Below are 19,270 nucleotides of genomic sequence, written 5' to 3'. Positions count from 1 at the left end.
CATGCTCCAAGGGTCAGCTGGTGAGGCCCAGAAAGAGAACATTTTCTGCTATTCTGCCCACTCTTTGGAAAACTATACCCTCTTGGATCAAACAAGTTGTTGGCCTTTTGCAAGGACCTGAAAACTTGGTTTTGTGCTTAAGGTTGGGGTGCTGACTGTGCCAGGAGATCTCATTTCCTGACGATGCTACTGCTTGCTTCACTGTACTCGGCTGCTATGTTTATCTATTACAGTGGTTCTCAACCTGTGGGTCGGGACCCCATTTGGGGTCGAACGACCATTTCACGGGGGTCGCCAAACAACGCAGTCCGCCATTTTTTTCCCCCTTTTCCTTAGCTGTGCTACTCCCTTTTATTCTATTGGCTTTTGAAAGCAATAGAATAGACTCTCTTGAATAGAGTCTAATTCTATTGGCTTTCAAAAGCCAATAGGAATTGTCCAGGCTGTCTCTGCCCTGCTGAGCCCGCCAAAAGTCCCATTCTGCAAACGGTGCTGCACCAGTTGAGTAGTCCTCAACTTATGACCAGTTGAGTAGTCCTCGACTTACGATCAGTTGGGGGTCGCGGCATTAAAAAGGTTGAGAACCACTGATCTATTATGTCCTTAATTCATCTTTATTGTAAATTGCCTAGTGTCACATGTTTGAGATTGGCAGCTGTATAAATCAATTAAGTTTGTTTTCATTTATTAGGTTTACCGGTATGTGATGCCCATCTCATCTAGAGGAGACTAAAATGAGGGGGGGGGAAAAGGAAAAGAAGAACATTTTTACTTTCATATTATTTTGTAAAACTGGTTAAATCATCAGTCTTTATGGTAAAACTTCTAAGGATCAGAAAACTGTGTGGGTTATGCCACTTAAAAGTATAACTTTTAGTTACAATTTTTTAATATAAAGTAGGATGCTAATCAATCTGACCATAATCAAAGGTGATGACATTCCTTTAGGAATAATATCCTTAGCTCTCTATTATTTTATAGCACTACATCTAAAATAGTCTATCTTCCAGGATATTTTAGAACTCCATGGAACAATTTAAATTTATAATATTTTTACAAATATCTGAAAACCTTGCTTTGATAAATGAGATTAAAACAGTGGTTCTCAACCTTTTTAATGCCACGACCCCCAACCGGTCGTAAGTCGAGGACTACTCAACCGGTCTTAAGTCGAGGACTACTCAACTGGTGCAGCACCATTTGCAGAATGGGACTTTTGGCGGGCTCAGCAGGGCAGAGACAGCCTGGACAATTCCTATTGGCTTTTGAAAGCCAATAGAATTAGACTCTATTCAAGAGAGTCTATTCTATTGGCTTTCAAAAGCCAATAGAATAAAAGGGAGTAGCACAGCTAAGGAAAAGGGGGAAAAAATGGCAGACTGCATTGTTTGGCGACCCCCGTGAAATGGTCGTTCGACCCCAAATGGGGTCCCGACCCAAGGTTGAGAACCACTGGATTAAAAGGTATTTGAGGGCATTTTTATTTTCTTTGCAAAACTAAATCAGATACAGGTGCCCAGTCTTTCATTTGCACTTTAAAACTATGACATTAAAGACAAAAGAAAGCTTCATCCCATTTTATCAGTATGAATGCTCATATCAAGACTAGTTGCCATAGAAAGTTAGTATGAAATATATGGGTTTATTTGAACTTATATTACCCTTTCCAGGAAAAAAATAATATTTTTTTTTGTAGTGATTCCTTCTTCCATTAGCAACTAGAAAAAGCTCACAAGTCAGTTTTTTAATTATTACTAGTGGATGCACACATTATATTTATTGTTCCAAGGTTTATATTAATGCAGAATAGATGCAACCAATGGAAAAATAAACATTGCTATGAAACCTAATCCTTCTTAATGAGTTCTTTTGGATAGTTCCCAAGAAACTGGCACAGATGGAAGAGAAGTGAATATGTTATTGGAACATTTGTTTTTTTGTAGAAGGAATATAATAATGCATTTTCATTCAGATTTTTTTCTGTCTGATGTTTTTGAGTACCATTTCCAAAAACCAGAAAAAGATTTAAATAAATTAAAACAAAGGAAGAGAAACAAGTAGACTAGATTAGCATTCATGATTTTATATCTAAGTCAAAATCCAGCAGAACTCAATTGCATTAAGCCAATTGAAGTTAATAATTTTGGAGAATATAAATAAAAAAAAACATTAAGATTTGATTTGAGTAATCAGCATATAAAATAACTTTTATTCAAGAGAAAAATAATTTATCTAATTAATAAGCAGCAACCAATTATTTCCTGTATAAGATATATTTAATTTCATGTTTTCATTGTTTTACATGACTCATTATCATCTGCCTATAGTTTTGACTCATTATTATTTTGCTGATTATTTTGCCTTTTCGTGTTTTGATTCTATCTTCCTCCATATGTTCACTGCAGCAAATTAATATAATAGGAATAGGAACATATTTTCAGTGATGTGAGAAATGGGGTAGGACAGCATTAGATCACAAAAAAAGAGTTCTAAATATCTGCATCCAACACTCTTTGTTCAAGTATAAAAATATATCCCTACAATGTGAATTTCTGAATCCTACAAATAGGATGAATCTTAAAGAAAGGTAAAGTTCCCTTCCTTCCAGTCATGTCCACCTCTAGGGGGTGGTGCTCATCTCCATTTCTTAGCCAAGGGAGCCAGCGTTGTCCATAGACATTTCCATGCTCATGTAGCCAGCATGACTATATGCTGAGATGCACAGAACACTTATCTTCCCACTGAAGTGATACTTATTTATCTAGTTGCTTTTGTATGCCTTTGACCTGCTAGGTGGGCAAAAACTGGGGCAAGTAACAAGAGCTCACCCTGTCATGCAGCACTTGGTCTTGAACCCAGGCTGTCAGCTATCCAGCCGACAAGCTCAGTGTCTTTAAAAGCTAATCTTAGAAAATGTTCCATAAATGTTGGGAATAACTGGAGTAAAGGAATTTTCTTTTAATATATGTAGATAGCTCCTGTCATCATGTTAACATAATAACAGAGTTGGAAGGGACCTTGGAGGTCCTCTAGTCCAAACCGCTGTTCAAGCAGGAAACCCTATACCAGGGGTAGGCAACCTTGGCTCTTTTATGACTCGTGGACTTCAACTCCCAGAATTCCTGAGCCAGCCATCTTAAAAGCCTCCATTGTTGGAGCACTCACAATTTCTGAAGGCAAGCCATTCTACCGGTTTTTTATTCTCACTGTGAGGAAATTTTTCCTTAGTTCTAGGTTGCTCCTCTCCTTAATTAGTTTCTATCCATGGCTTCGTGTCCTGCCTTCAGGTGCTTTGAAAAATAGGTCAATGCTCTCTTCTTTGTGGAAGAACGTCTAATATTGGAACACTGCTATCATGTTGCCTAGGTAAACATATTGTTTACATTGCTATCATGTACTCTATGTAAACAAAGAAAAATAGCTGTTAGCTTTAGGTTTATTTTGTCTCCACCCATAGAAAACTATTTTCTCTTTCTGTGATATTATTTTGATTTTGCTGATTGTATCTATAAATAAATGAGACAGGAGAAGATCAAAATATTAATTTATCTGGGTTTCAGAAGATGTATTTCTTAACTATAGATAAAATATATTCACTCAAAGGTACTGTGATATTAAAGGCTGGTATCTAGTAAAAAGCTGTATAATGTTAATAATTTAGGATAATTTAGGATTTGGAATCAAGTAAAATGATAATAGATGAGAAAGGAATCATAGAAGTAGATACTCTTTAAGACTTTATTTCATGGCTGTTTGACTGTAGGAAATATTTTTCTTTTTTTTCCATTTTCACAAACTTTTCTCATTTTCTCTCATTCTTTTATATTTCCCTGATACAAATAAGAAAAAATGTTTCAAATTGGATTCAGTCCTCAAAATTAAAAGAGAACTAAATTCCAAATTTTAATTTTTGTTATGGAGGGAGTCAAAATGGTTAATATGAACTTGAGTATTTTTCAAGAGAATGAAGGAAAGCACTATGGGATGAGAAAACCCAGAATTCTACCATCCTCTGGCAGAGGTTTTTCTTCTAGAAGTTCAATTTAAAGTAAGAATTATTCGTGAAATATTAATTCTTAATCCATGAAAACCTCCATCTGATCTCTCTATTCTTAAATAGGGTAGTTTGAGTATTTTTAGAAGGTTATTCTAGACCAGTGATGGTGAACCTTTTAGAGACTGAGTGCCCAAACTGCAACCCAAAACCCACTTATGTATCATTGGGTGCTGGGTGGGTGTGTTCAATTGGGTGGGAATGGCCCATTGAGTGGATGTGGCTGTGGTAGTAACCGCAGACAGGGTGGGACTAAAAAGTTCTATCAATCAATTCCAAGTTGAAATTGATTAATTGAACTTTTTTTTGGGGGGGGGACATGGCGGCAGAGGCCTAAAGTGAAAAGGTTTTATAAAACCCAGCTGAAGGCCTAGGACTGGGGCGATGGCATGCTTGCCCACAGAGAGGGTTCTGCATGCCACCTGTGGCACATATGCCATAGGTTCACCACCATGGTTCTAGACTTTATAAAGAGTGCCATGGACGCCTAGTGATGAAGATGCTTGCTTCCCACTCAGAAGGTTGAGAGTTCAAATCCTAGGTAGTGGCAGATATTTCTCTCCTAGGGCACAGAGAAAAATCTGCTGCAAACTTCATGTGGCATCAGGAAGGGCATCTGGCCAGTAAACACTCAGCTCTATCCAGTTGCCCTGACAGTACCCTAAATTAGGGAATTACAGCTTCGTAAAAAGGAAGGTTTTTTTTATTATAGACTTAGTTTTTAAATCTAGGCTTTGTATAATTACGTTGGAAAATAGAAAAAGGCAGAATGGGAATGGAGGGTGGTGGAGAAAAAGAATAGGTAACTATTAGAGAAGGAATTTCAGCAAAATGTAGTTCACGGTCACAATTTTATTGGATGTGTAGTATAGGGAGAACCCCAGCTTCCTTGTGAATAAGACAGATTAGCAGAAAATTAAGGCAGATTCAGTACCTGTTGAGTGTAAAGGGTTACTCTGACAATGCAGAGAGGAGGAGAAGGAAGAATGAGATGACAAATTCCAGCAGCTGGCAGAAAAGAGAACCACTGTAAGGTCAGAACTGTAAGTGCTACTGGACTATTCCTATCAGGTGCAAAAAACTCTCTCACCTTTTAATGTTGTTGGCATGGAATCAAATTAATGCCCAGGAAAATAAAGGGTGAAGAAAGATATTGCACAAGAAGGGTGCTGCTTACACTCCCACCGCTGATACTAGATACCTGTGTGAGAAGTTGAAAAAAAAAAAAAGCCTCAAATCTGTTGTCCAAACCTCTTACCTCTTGGCTAGGCATTTTATTTTGAACATTACCTTGAATTCTTAGTTTGAAAGGCTGCAAAGAATCTGCTTTTGTTTTCAGACTTCTTCCCTGAGTGCTCAATTCAAGGATCTGAGAAGAATAAACAGGACTTGGTTCTCTATAACTTTGGAGAATCCAGCCTCTGTTTGCTATTACACACACAACTCTGCTTCTTAAGTCTCTGTTTACAGGGTCATGGTCATATTCAAGAATGGCAAGGATAGGAAGAGAATTTGCAGCAGTAGAAGGAAAACTTGGGCACGTTGAATCCAGCTAGTGGAGGAAGAAGATAGGGATGCAGAAAGGAACAGCTAGAGCCCTGCAGTTTAAAGCTATCTAGTCAGAGAGGCACTTGAGGATACACTAAGTACTGGGACAATCCCAAGAAGAGAACCAGAACAACTGAATGAGAACAGGAAAAATTTGAGTTAGGTGAGACAGACAGATTCAGCAAGGTACTGGGTTGAAGCCCCTGAATTATATCATATTTATTTATTTATTTATTTATTTATGGAATAGAAACTATAAGAAAGTCAAAAAAGTCTGGATAGTGGATGTAATAGTACTTGGAGACAGCAGAACAGAAGAGAAGGAATAGGAAAAGATAACCTGCAGATAGAAATAGGATGACTGTGGCAAAAGAAAGCAAAGGTAATATCAATACAAATAGGTGCCTTCAGTGCCTTGTTAGCAATAAAGATGTGCCCTTGGAAACTCTTTTGACAATAATGTTTTAATAGCATACATAGTTTTGGGTACCCATCAGTCACAAGAAGGTGGCTTCAGTTGAAATTCCCAATTTTACTTTAATAGAATTTGGACATATGTCTGGAATGGAATTGTTATTACACCTCTTTTAATGTATTATCAGCTGGAAAACATATTTCATGCCTTTTAATTGCTAATCTCTGCAGCCTAACAGCTTTAAGGTGACACCAGATTCACAATATGCAAATAGATTTTTTTTTGTTTTCTTAAGTGAAAATTTAATTTATTAAGACAGTTTTGTGAATATGTGTGGGAGATGGGTAATGGATATTTTCTTTTTGTATATTACTGCAGTATAACGATGAGTTGGATTTCATAAGAATAAGAATAAGAATAGAAACTATAAGAAAGTCAAAAAAGTCTGGATAGTGGATGTAATAGTACTTGGAGACAGCAGAACAGAAGAGAAGGAATAGGAAAAGATAACCTGCAGATAGAAATAGGATGACTGTGGCAAAAGAAAGCAAAGGTAATATCAATACAAATAGGTGCCTTCAGTGCAATCCCAAAACAACTGGAGCACCACTTGGACACCATCACTGTCCATTACTGACAAATTCACTCTCAGTCAATTGCAAAAGGAAGCTTTATCAGGAACACCTTACAACCTGCAACAATGCCTTTAACACCATCAAGCAATATCTGCCTATCCCAGATCTACTGATAAGCCCCCCCCAATTTATTTATTTATTTATGAGACTTATATACCGCTTTAAATGCAAGCACTCTCTAAGCAGTGTACACCAGTAAGCAATGTATATATATATATATTTATATTGCCCCCAACAATCTGGGTCCTCATTTTACCTATCCCGGAAGGATGGAAGGCTGAGTCAACCTTGAGCTGGTGAGATTTGAACCGCTGACCTGCTGAACACAGTCAGCTAAAGTGGCCTGCAGTACTGCACTCTAACTGCTGCGCCACTTCGGCTCTTCACAATTAACAATGTTATGCCACATTAATGGTACATAAGAAATTAGGTATAGAGACCACTTGCCTCTACTTTATGAAACAACTAATTCACTGGAATGGACAGAGATTATAATGATATGTCAGAAAGAACTTGGGAAACTGGGCTCAGACACAAGGAATGGTCAGCTAAGAGATAACTACCTACACAATGGTCAGTTAAGAGGCAACTGCATAGTGGGCAGGGAAGAGGCTTGGAAGATACCCTTTCTAGTTTCTTGGGATGTAAAGGAGATGGCAGGAGACATGCAAGATTCTGTTAATGTAGCCTTGCAATGAAGTAGAATTAGCTCATCTGCGTGTGTTTCCTATCTGATCTGCCTAGTAATATTAATTGTTAATGCATTTTTATATATAATATGATTTTTTTCATTATAAAGAATCATGGGTAATAAAATGGAAAGAAGAGTGTGGTCACCATAAATGGGGAAAAAACAGGAAGTGAGAAGACTAAAGACAAAATAGAAAATGCAACACTAAATTTGATAGATAAAAAGTTTTGGCTAGTAATTTCAGCTTAGGTTTATGAACAAGAAAATTGGTTGAATTATTACATTGTTAGCCCAAGGACTTTGGACTATGACTATTTTTTTAAAATGGAAGAACAAATGCTCAATAGCTCCATTAATCTGGTTAGCCCATATGAAGTCTGGGAAATAATGCATCTTGGTGCAAAAAGCAAATAATTGCTACATTAAGTAATATATTTATGAAATTGCCACAAGATCATATCCCCACTGCAGTGTTAAAGCAGATGAAATAAATATTTAGGAGTCTGATCCTCTAGGCACTTGGAAATTCAATTATAAATGTAAATTCATAGGAAATACACATTTGGGTTATACATTTTGGACAGAAAGCTTTGAAAAGTATTATAATGTTCAGTTTGTTATTTAGTACACTTTGATTAGCTTGTGTTCTTACAGGTCTTTTAGTGTTGTTAATTGGAATTGGTTGAATCCTGAACAGGATAGCTTCCTGAATTTAATCTGAATATTTGTAATTCTGAGCATTGCAGAATGGCAGTTAGTCTGATTACAAAATAATTACTATTTTGTGAAAGGATCTGACCACAGAAGAAGTAGAGCATGTTGCAACATCTTTTTGGATTAATTGCTAATCACTTATTTACAAGTTCCTTTCACTTCAGAAGAGATCTGAACTGGAGAAAGTAATCAAGACACTGTACCACATTGCCTTCCAGATGACTGCACAGCTGTTTTTCATCTAAGAACTAAGTGATCATGTGCCAAGGAAGGTTCTGAAGAAGCTCATGTGACAAAGTAGCCAAAGAATAATGACAGAAATCGCTCTCTCAGGCTTATTGACAAAAAGTAGGTAATTAGGCAAAGCGTCATAGAAAACATAGGATGAGATAAACCTGAAGCCAAGAAAAATCTCATTCAAAGGCCTGGAGTAATCTATTGGCTGTGAGAAATTGGTGGTGGCAAATCGGGGGGGGGGGGGGAGAGAAATGCAGCATCAACAGAGGTGCATCAAGCTAGAGAGCTCTGATCTTTAAAGCTGAGTGGCTGGCTGAGAGGAACAGACCAGACAGCAGAGCTGAGCCAACTGGAAAGCTGAATGGAGGCCTCACCAGAGCAGGGACAAGGCCAAAAACACCAGAGCACTGAAAGACAGAACAAAGCTGTCAGAGAAAACAATAAGAGGCAGGAGCAGCAAGCAACGGAAGTGAAGGCAACAATCAAATATGAAGTCCCAATAGGAAGGAAGAGAAGACCACAGTAAAGAATAAAAATAAATACAGAACAGAAAATAAAAGATAAATAAATAGGCAAATAATAAGGATAAGAGTGGAACATTAGAAATCAAGGAAGAATAGGACTAATAAAGAAGCAAATCTTTTTTTTTTAATTGAAAGTTTTTAAAAGTTTTTACAAATAACAAAAAAAAAAAAACCTCGCCCAACCCCTCCCAAACCACCCCCTCCAACCCCCCCCCCGAGGTTTCCAGAACTGAATATAGGCTTAATTAAAATTTAAAAAACCTAAACAAATTTTAACAACTTATAAAATAGTTAATAATAAAATATATATGACATAAGCATTAAAAAAGAAAGATACTTGAAAAGAAAAAAAAAGAAGAAAGGAGAAAAAAGAAAAAAAATAGAAAAAAAAGGAAAAAAAGGAAGAAGTACAATCTATAAAATATCAAAAATTATATACAAATTATAAAAAAGCTAAATGATATTTTTTATATCCAATTTATGTTGTATAAAATTTATCCATTTTTCCCATACAGCAAAAAATTTCTCTTGCGATTGCTCCTTTAAAAAAGCTGAAATCTTTGCCATTTCCGCCAGATATGAAACTTTAAAAAACCACTCTTGCAAAGTAGGCAAAGATTCCTTCTTCCAATATTGCCCTACTAACAGCCTTGCGGCTGTGATCAAATTTAACATCAATATAACCTCCTTAGCATCACAATCAATAACAATACCTAACAAAAATAATTGCGGGGTAAATTTTACCCTCTTTCTAAAAATTCTTTGAATATTCCACCATATCTTAATCCAAAAAGCTTTTATATTTTTACACGACCACCAAATATGATAATAAGTGGCATTCCAAACAACCACATCTCCAACATTTAGGCTGTAAGTCAGGGTACATAAGAGACATTTTTTGTGGATCAAGGTGCCATCTATAAAACATTTTATAAAAATTCTCCCTTAAGTTCTGGGCTTGTGTAAATTTAACATTCCTCACCCAGATAATTTCCCAGGTATCCAGTGGAATTGGTTCACCAAAATTTTGTGCCCATTTAATCATACAGTCTTTAATTAATTCAGATTCTGAATCCAATTCCACTAGAACCCCGTAAACCCTCTTAATGTGAGTTTGTCTTTGATCCTTTACTTGTTTAAAAAGATTTTCATCTTCTCTAAGCCAGCCCATGTTACAATCCATCTTCCATCTATCCACTAATTGTCTATATTGAAACCATGAATAGGTAATATTTTCATGTACTAAATCTTCCAACGATTTTAACTGCCAATTTTGACCATCCCATCTAAGTAGTTGTGTATAAGAAACCCTATCCATTTTAACTCCTCTCCTTATCCCCTCTATCGCATGCCAAGGTATAGCCCATAGAGGTATTTTAAAATCACTCTTGTAATATTTCCTCCAAACCCGAAGTAAAGAAATCCTTATAATATGTGATTTAAAAACTCGATCCACTTTTTTATTAAAAATTAAGTAGGCATGCCATCCAAAAAATAAATCCCAACCCTCCAGATGGAGTATTTCTACATTTGTTAAATGTAGAAATTTAATCAATGTTAGAGCCACTGCATCATAATATAATTTCAAATTTGGTACCTTGAGTCCCCCTCTCTCACGGAAGTCTTGCATGATTTTAAGCTTTACCCTTGGTTTTTTCCCTGCCCAAATGAATTTATTAATGCCTTTCTGCCATTCATTTAAGTTAACCTCATTCTTTAAAATAGGTAGCATTTGAAACAAAAAGAGAAATTTTGGTAGGACATTCATTTTAATCACTGCAATTCTACCCATAAGAGATAGCTGTAACTTATCCCAATTCTTCAAGTCTTTCTGTACCCTGATCCACAACCTTTCATAATTATTCTTATACAATTTTACATTAGAAACAGATAAAATAACCCCCAGATATTTTACCTTGTCAACAACTTCAAAATCAGTTAAATTAACCAAAATCTGCTTATCCCGATTAGTCATGTTTTTAGGTAATATTTTGGTCTTATTATTATTGATTTTAAAACCCGAAACACATCCGTATTGATGAATCATTTGTAATAACTTTACTACAGAATAGGTAGGTTGAGACAGAGTAACCACCAAATCATCTGCAAAAGCTCTTAACTTATATTCTTTTTGGTTAACTTCTATTCCTTTTATTTCCTGCGACTCTCGAATTTTAATCAACAAAATTTCCAATGTTAGAACAAACAGTTACGGTGACAATGGACATCCCTGTCTTGTACCTTTTTCTATTGTAAAAACCTCTGACAAACCCCCGTTATCAATTAGTTGTGCCGTTTGTTTTTGATATATAGCACCTAGAGCTTGTGATATTTTTTCACCAAAATTCATCTCCTCAATTAATCTTAACATAAACTGCCAATTCACTTGATCAAAAGCTTTTTCAGCATCTAAAAATATCAACCCTGCAGAAATTTGGTTGTTCTTATCTAAGTATTCCAATAAGTTAGTAATTTGTCTGACATTATTTTTCATATACCTTCCGGTTATAAAACCTGATTGATCCTTATGTATAAGCTGATGCAAAACCCTCATAAACCTGTTAGCTAAAATTTTTGCAAAAATCTTGTAATCTACATTTAAGAGAGATATAGGCCTATAATTCTTTGGTAAGGTAAGATCTTGGTCCTCTTTTGGAATCAAGGATATAAAAGCACTGCGCCATGATGGAGGAATCTCTGAACCCTGTAATATATTATTAAAAAGGTTGAGTCATCTCTTCTACTAAGGTTTTATAATAAATAGATGTCAAACCATCCGTATCCGGTGCTTTACCTAATTTTAATTGCTTAATAGCTGTCACAATTTCCTCATTGGTAATTAAACCATTAATTTCTTGTTTCTGATCTTCTGTTAGTTTAGAAAAGTTAGCCTCACTTAAATAATTATTTATATCTAAAGTTTGTACATTAGTACTCTTATATAATTTCTGATAGTAATCTAGAAAAAATTTCTTGATCAGCTCCTTCTGGTACATTAATTTACCATTATAATTTATTTTATCTATAACTCTCTGTCTCTGTTTCTTTCTTAGTTGATAGGCCAACCATCTCCCTGGTTTATTGGCATTACAAAATGTATTTTGTTTCATAAACATTAAATTAGTTGCAGAAGCAAATCTTAACAAGGCAAATCTTAAATAATATGGTAGGGAGGAATTGGAGCTCAAAAACTGTAAAAAAAAATAGAGGGAAGAAAAGGATAAATAAAACTAACATAATAGTAAGAAGGTTAAATAAATAACAAGGTAGAAAAATGAGCACAAACAGGCAGAAAAAAAGGACAGGTGAAAAAGTAGGCATAATTACCTAGAACAGAGAAGGAAGAAACAAGGCTAACAGCAAAGCCCAAATTATACATGCATTAAATGTAAACTATGTGAAGCACTAGAGGAAAAAGTAAGAGACTTAGAGGCAACTCTAGCCAAATTCCAAAGCTATACCCAAACCGAACTAAATAATGAACAAATAACTCCCAGAGGATTTGACTCTTCTGATAAACCCTTGAAGGAAGACAAATAGAGACATGTCACACATAGAAGAGGAACAACAATCAAAGGAAGAAGCAGCATACATCTAACAAACCCCTACTGCCCAATTGAATCCAACCAGAAGCAGCCCCATTAAAACTGAGCAAACGTACTCCTAGATGGAAATACAGACCCACAACCTCCTCCTCAAAGAAAACATGTAGACACCTAGCAAAGAAACAACACCAAATACCCCTAAAAGAGTTGCATCAACAAACACCTGAGATAAATAGAAAAGCACCCCAGGCTGCACCCCTCAAAAAAGGAAGGCGAGTGTTGGTAACAGGAGATTCTTATCCTTAAAGGAACAGAATCAGCTATCTACCGATTGGAGCAAAAATCAAAGATATGGCCAAGAACCTAGCCAAAATAATTAGGCACACAGATTACTACCCTTTCTTCCTCCTTCACATTGGGATGAATGACACAACAAAGAACCTGAGTACAATATTGAGAGATTATAAGCAACTAGGCAATAAAGTTAAGGAGCTAGGAACACAAGTAGTGTTCTCATCAGTACTCCCAACAAAAGGCCAACCCCCATTGAGGGAAAGAAGAATTATAGAAATAAACCACTGGCTAAAGGATTGGGGTCGCCAAGAAAATTTTGGTTTCCTGGACCATGGACTGCATTTCCTACGCAAAGGACTCTTGGCAAGGGATGGGCTGCATCTCATGAAAACAGGGAAAAATGTACTCGGAAAAAGACTGGCCCAATTCATTAGAAGGGCTTTAAACTAAAATTGAGGGGGAAGGGTGATCAATCTTTAGAGTCTCTAGAATACAAAACCAGTTACAAATCCCAAGAAAACAAATCAAACAAAGAGGTAGGGAGTGATGAGAGAAAAAGAAAAAGTCAAACAACGATCAGGAGATCCAGGAAACATACCCACGGACAGACAAAAAAGTCTTAAATGTTTATATACTAATGCTCAAATCTTGGGGAACAAACAGGGTTAACTAGGAACAATAGTCCACTACACAAGGGTGGGTATGACATAGTTGGCATTACAGAAACCTGGTGGGATGAAACCCATGACTGGAATGGACTGATGGATGGATACAAATTGTTCAAAAGAAACAGAACTACAAAAGAGAAGGGGGATTTGCACAATATGTAAGAGAATACTACATATCTACAGAAATGCACATGATCAAAGATAAAAGCCCTCCAGAATCTATATGGGTCAATATAAAAGGAAAAAAGGGACATTGCATAGTGGTATACAACAGGCCACCCAACCAATCAGAAGAAGTAGATAGACTCTTTGCCAAGCAGTTAACAAATGTAGGTAGGAAGCATATCACGGTAGTAATGGGAGACTTTAACTATCCTGATATCAACTGGGAGACAAACTCTGCAGCAAGTAGGACATCAAATACATTCTTAACCAACCTAGCTGACAACTTTATCATCCAAAAGGAGGAGGAGGGAACTAGAAGTAAAGCTATACTGGACCTAATTCTTACTAATAAAGAAGTGATAGAGGGAGTTGAAGTTGCCGGAACCTTGGGTGAAAGTGACCTATCATACTGAAATTCAATATAATGCAAACACAAGCAATAGAAAATAACCCAACCAGTGTCTTAAACTTCAAAAGAGCTGATTTTAACAAACTCAGAGAGAACCTAGGAAAGATTCCATGGACAAAAAGCCTAAAGGGAAAAACAACTCAAGAAGCGTGGGAAACTCTGAAAAATATGATAATAAAAGCCCAGTCCAGCACAATACAACTGAAAAAGAAAAACAGGAAATTCAAGAAAAAACCAGCATGGCTGCACAAAGCTCTCTCTGATAAACTGAAAAGCAAAAAGGACAAGTAGAAAAAAATGGAAAGAGGGACACATAACTAAGGTTGATTATCAGCAGACAGCCAGAACATGCAAAGATGAAGTCAGGAAAGCAAAGGCTCAGAATAAACAAAGGCTTGCAACAGAAATCGAGGACAATAAAAAAAGTTTTTTTCAACATATTAATAAAAAGAAAAAAGTCAAGGAAACTGTTGGCCCATTAAAGAGAGAAGATGGTAAGGAAGTAACAGGCAGTAGGGAGAAAGCAGAGCTGCTTTCCTTATTTTTTGCATCAGTCTTCATACAAAAAGAAATTATACCAAAATATACCAAAAAAACTACTGTAAAAGACAAATTAGAAAACAAAATTAAAATAAACAAGAAAATGGTAAGAGAACCTATCCAACCTTGATGAATATAAATCACTGGGACCCGACAGATTACATCCCAGAGTTCTGAAGGAGCTGGCAGATGTTATCTCAGAACCATTGCATCATATCTTTAAAAAAATCCTGGAGCACCGGGGAAATATCTGAGGATTGGAAAAGGGCTGATGTGATTCCCATCTTCAAGAAAGGGGAAAAAAAACAGACCCAGGAAACTACAGACCAATCAGTCTAACATCAATACCTGGGAAGATCCTGGAAAAGACAATAAAATAACAAATCTGTGAACAACTAGAAGCAAACAAAGTTATAACTAATAGCCAGCACAGGTTTGTTAAAAACAGATCATTCCAAACCAATCTTATTTCATTCTTTGATAAAGTGACTAAATTAGAAGACTAGCAAAATACTGTGGACATAGTATACCTAGATTTCAGTAAGGCATTTGACAAGGTAGACCACAACCTGCTCCTTAGTAAGCTAGAAATAGGTGAGATAGACAACATCACCACCAGATGGATCTGTAGCTGGCTGACAAACTAGACTCAGCGAGTAGTCCTCAATGGAGAAAAGTAAGCAGTGGGGTACCACAAGGTTTTATCTTAGGCCCAGTACTCTCCCATATCTTCACCAATGACTTACACGAGGAAATTGAGGGGGATCTCATCAAATTTGCAGATGACACTAAGTTGGCAGGAACAGCCAACACCCCAGAAGACAAGCTCAGGATCCAAAAAGATCTTGACGGGCTTGAAATGGGCCCTATCCAATAACATGAAATTTAATGTGGAGAAAAGCAAGGTTTTATACCTAGGCAGGAAAAAGTACAAGGTACAAGTACAGATTAGGTAAAACTGACTTAAAAACAATAACTGTGTGAGGGACCTTGGGTGATCATTTAAACATGAGCCAGCAGTGTGCGGCAGCAAACAAAAAAGTTAATACAATCCTTGGTTGTATAAACAGAGGCACAAAGTCAAAATCATGTGAAGTGTTACTACCGCTTTATAAAGCTGTAGTAAGACCACACCTGAAATAATGCATCCAGTTTTGATCACCATACTACAAAAAAGATGTTGAGACTTTGGAAAAAGTTCAGAGAAGAGCAACTAAGATGATCAAAGGCTTGGAGACTAAAACGTATGAAGAACAGCTGCAGGACATGGGTTTGGCTAGTCTAAAGAAAAGAAGAAATAGGGGAGACATGATAGCAGTATTCTAGTATTTGAGGGGCTGCCACCAAGAAGAGGGGGTCACATTATTTACCAAAGCACCAGAGGGCAGGACAAGAAACAAGAAACAATGGTTGGAAGCTGATCAAAGAGAGAAGCAACCTGGAACTAAGGAGAAATTTCGTGACAGTAAGGACAATTAACCAATGGAACAGCTTACCTTCAGAAATCAAGGGTGCTCCATCACTGGAGATTTTTAAGAAGAGACTAGACAGTTACTTGTCCGAAATGGTATAGGTCAGTGGTGGCAAACCTATGGCATGCGTGCCAGAGGTGGCACTCAAAGCCCTCTCTGTGGGCACGCGTGCCATCGCCCCAGCTCTGCCTCCCCCCATGGCCCCCTCCTCACTAGCAGCCCCCCTGGAGAGTTGCCCCCTGGTCGTGGCCCGTGCAGAGCAGTGTAGCCAAGGACATGGCAGCCAGGCAGCAGGTACAAGAGTCTGCCCCCACGCCCCACAATATCATGTGCTGTATGGCCGCCATGGTGCTGCAGGACCGCTTGGGCGATCTGCTGTGGCGGGCCATTGAGGTGGTAGGTGGCCCTGTGGGGGGCAGGGGGGCAGAGTGGGTGGGGCAGGAGGTGGGATGGAGTAGGCAGGGCAGGGGGCAGAGCAGAGTAGGTGGGCAGGGGGCAAAGTGGTTTTTGGGCACTCGGTATCTAAAAGGTTCGCCATCACTGGTATGGGTTCTCCTGCTTGAGCAGGGGGCTGGACTAGAAGACCTCCAAAGTCCCTTCCAGCTCTATTCTATTCTATTCTATTCTATTCTATTCTATTCTATTCTATTCTATTCTATTCTATTACATTTATTATGGCTACCCATTCTGGAAGACACTTTAGTGAGATTTTGATGCTCGATGATCAGCCATTTAGTCTGTGAGAAATTATCAGATGCAGATGACCCCTCAAATTTTAACAGGAAGGTAATACCGTGTTCTGAACATCTAAAAGAAAAGGTACTGTCTCATATCAACTACTAAAAGGTTTATTTCCAAATGTGTTCATAAGTTGTTATTTGAGCATATTAAACTCAGACTCTGATGACATTCTTCCCCATCATCTTCATCTCTACCCTGAAACCCTCTACATAAAATGACTGAAAAAAATCAAGTCTTTGTAGGAATGCAGTCTAAATTACATGTAAAATACTCTCTCTCTTTCTTCACCTCACACCTAAAATACTTCCAGATGTTACTCACAGTTTAAAAATTTGTCTTTATGACCTTTATAATATCTTCTTATTCATTATTTTTGTCTTCAGTAATTTACTAGATTCATCCCTCCTTGGGGATATTTAATTCATTACAAATCACTCGGTTTCACTCAAACTCTGGTACTTATTCTTCTGAAATTCAATATGTCTTTATCTTTGGGACCACTCAAAATGTCTGATCTTCTTTCAGAAATTGCTCCCTACATAATACAAGAATTTGTTTGGAGATTTCTGCAGCTTCTTAATCAAACTGATATTAAACAAGCTATTATTAGAGTGTTCATATTGTCCAGACATATGTTTCGACTTTGTTACTATTAAAATACACTATCATATACACATAATTATTTTATTTTATGTTATTTTATTCAATTTCTATAGCCATCTATCTCAAGCAAGTGACATGCAAACAATCATATAAGAATTAAAAACAATTATAATATAATATAAATTAAATATATAAAGTAACCAAGACAAAATGTCACCACAGATGTCAGCTTATTCAGGAAACAGGGCCCTTTGCACTCATGAGGCCCCAGGTTGGGACACAAAGCCAGGTTTTGAAGGCCTTATGAAAGGCCAACATGGTCAGCAGCATCCTCAACTCAGAGGGGAGAATGTTCCAGAAAGCATAGCTATGGTAGAGAAGGCAAATTTCCTGCCAATTGACATTCTTTGGCTGATGGGATTTGTCAGACCAAATTCTATGGGTAGAAACCACCCAGTCCCAAGCCATGAAGGGCTTTAAAGGTGACAACCAGATCTTGAATTGCATGTGGAAACATACAGGCAAGCAAGTCAGCTCATGTAGTAGAGGTATAACATGTGTCAAATATTTGACATCATGTATTATCCATGGTGTTATATGTGCTGTGTATCACTGTAAACTTTTTGGGATATACTTTAAGGATGCAGAGTACAAAATTTACAATTTATAATTCTGGGTTGGTGGAAGCAATGGAAGGAAACAAACTTTGAAACAGTAATTTACTGAAGTATATATTTGATATACACAAAAGGCTTTTTTCCCAATAAAATGGTTTAACTTACCAAAATATGATTGTTCCTTGTTTGTCTCACTTGCATTTACTGAAATGTCTTTCTAAATTCGAGTTTACAGGCTCATCAGATAATGGGTCTTCATGTTCTCCTTCCGACTGAACTTGACAAAAAACTTAAAAACTGGAATTTATGAATAACTGCTAATAAAGTAACTGATAAAACTGCTAGAGTCGCACTAAAAAAAGCAGGAAGGAAGTCTGCTTTTCTTAATTCTTTAGTTCCTTATGCTAAACCAGCAGGACTGATTACTTCTAGAAGCTATACAGTTTCTCTTTCTGAAATTAAGTACAAAGTACATTGTGTGTCAATATGACGTGGCACATCTCAACCCAGTATTCATTACTTAAATCTGATAGTATAAATATGCGTAGATATGATCTTTGAAAGCAATTATTATATTAAGAGCTGTTTTAAAAAGGAATAGATGCCTTTTTAGTAATTAAATTATGTTTATTACTATTGTATCATCCATTTCATACCTGGGTAATGTTTTCCTTGGAGGCAAATATATTTTTAAAAGACAAATATTTTAACATTCTTTTCCTTCCCAAAGATCAGTATTTGTATGCATCCTGATCTCAGGTAAATTAATCCCATTTAAATACCAGCCAACACTTCTGGAGAAAAGAAGAACCTTGGTAGATTTTTATATAGTTGTTGTCATTTAGAATCACTATATATATTTTCTTGAGATGTTTGTGATTTAAAAAGAACTTGAGAGAAGATGAAAGCAAAAGAGAGCAAAATAGCTGAATACCATAGTGAGCATTGAAGTTTATGAGGAAAAGATTAATTCCAAGCAGATTTTGGAACCCCCAGAACAGAAGTGAGCTACATATAAGTGTGTGTGTGTGTGTGTGTGTGTGTGTGTGTGTAGTCACTGACCTCAACTTATGACCACAATTGACATATGACCACAACTGAGCCCAACATTTCTGTTGCTAAGTGAGACAGTTGTGCATTTTGTCCCATTTTATGACTTTTCTTGCCACTGTTGTTAAGTGAATCACTGCAGTTGTTAAATTGACAATAAAGTTGTTAACTGAATCTGGCTTCTCCATTGACTTTGCTTGTCAGAAGGTTGCAAAAAATGATCACATGACTCTGGGACAAGTGTCATAAATATGAACCAGTTGCCAAGAATCTAAATTTTGATCATGTGACCCCATGCTATGGTCATAAGCATGAAAAATGGTCATAAGTCACTTTTTTCAGTGCTGT

General features: G+C 36.8%; 1 long non-coding RNA gene across 1 annotated transcript in view; it reads right to left on the bottom strand.

The window, feature by feature from the left end:
* The window catches only part of LOC120309826, a 47,673-nt gene extending 29,383 nt beyond the window's left edge, over window positions 1-18,290 (bottom strand). Inside the window, exon 1 of the long non-coding RNA XR_005557199.1 lies at window positions 18,038-18,290. This is a non-coding gene — a long non-coding RNA (uncharacterized LOC120309826). The remainder of the gene's footprint in view (window positions 1-18,037) is intronic.
* Between the last annotated feature and the right edge of the window lie 980 nt (window positions 18,291-19,270).

Source organism: Crotalus tigris, unplaced genomic scaffold (assembly GCF_016545835.1).
Source record: "Crotalus tigris isolate CLP2741 ecotype Arizona unplaced genomic scaffold, ASM1654583v1 scf7180000018073.2002930, whole genome shotgun sequence".
Lineage (NCBI taxonomy): Eukaryota > Metazoa > Chordata > Lepidosauria > Squamata > Viperidae > Crotalus > Crotalus tigris.
This window is presented reverse-complemented; position numbering and strand designations above follow the sequence as displayed.